Source organism: Gallus gallus, chromosome 24, assembly GCF_016699485.2.
Source record: "Gallus gallus isolate bGalGal1 chromosome 24, bGalGal1.mat.broiler.GRCg7b, whole genome shotgun sequence".
NCBI lineage: Eukaryota > Metazoa > Chordata > Aves > Galliformes > Phasianidae > Gallus > Gallus gallus.
Window position 1 is genome coordinate 1427648 of NC_052555.1, and position 1141 is coordinate 1428788.

Genomic DNA, 1141 nt, shown 5'->3' on the forward strand with positions numbered 1-1141 from the left:
TCGTTGTTGTTTCTCTTTCAGAATGCTAGGCAGACTTTTCTGGGTTAGGTCGTTCGTTCTAACAAACCCTGGAGAACGTGGGAGTCATCCTGCTTCCTGTAACTCTCCTGGGCAGGAGGCACTGTGCATGCCGCTTGCAGCATCTTGCTGAGGTAGGTGCGGGTGCTGCCCATGTCACCTTGTCACTGGGTGCAGGGCAGTGTCTCAGGTTGTTCTTGTTGGTGTGTCATTTTCCCTGCTGCACGTCTAGCTAATAAATGGGCCTCTGTGACCCCGTCCTTTTTCTGGGAGAAGTAGGAAGTAACAATTCACACACGCGTTGACTTATCCAATAATTGATAATCAACTTATCCAAGGAGTGTTATAAGAGGAGAAAGGATTTCCTTTTTTCCCCCATTTCTTGCTCAGTGATGTTTGGAAGGCTCTTAGTCCACCTCAGCATCAGCTCTGCCCTGCCACACACATCTACATTAGCACTCTGTGCATAGCAAAACTCTCACTGACTTCAACCAAGGGCACTGCTGCACGTACTGTGCAGTGCTGACATAAAACATTACAGTCAGCTTTGGAAAGGATTCTACAGATTTCAGTGCATCTTAAGAAAAAAAGGAAAATGCACCTGCCAGAGTTGAGCAGTGTTCTTTTGTAAGAAACATTGAAAATCTCAGTCATGTTATGCCATTTAGCATTTGTACCTGGAGAAAGGAATGGGACCAAGGAGTTCCCTCTTACCTGCTGTGTTGGAAATGCGGGCTGGGAGCTACAAAGGATTTCCTCTGCCATTAAAATACGTGGAGATCAGTTTGTGAAGCATTGTTCTTTCCACAGAGCCCCAACAAATTCGTGACAGGCCCAGAGAGAGGCTGGGATGGTGGGGCAGAATTTTGGCCCCTGTCTGGTTGGCTGCAGTCATGATGCTGTGTGTTGTTGCAGATTGTTTATCTGTGGAAGTCTTTTGTAAACTAAAACGACTTCAGTTCAACCGTATCTATTGGACTTGAAATGGCATTTATTTTAAAAAAGGCCCATGGCCTGTTTGTACAAGAATGAGATTAGATGGTCTATGAGCTGTATAATTGTCAGGTATTGTTCTTGGATAGTAGCAACAGCACTATTATCTCAAAATAAAATTTTTCCACAA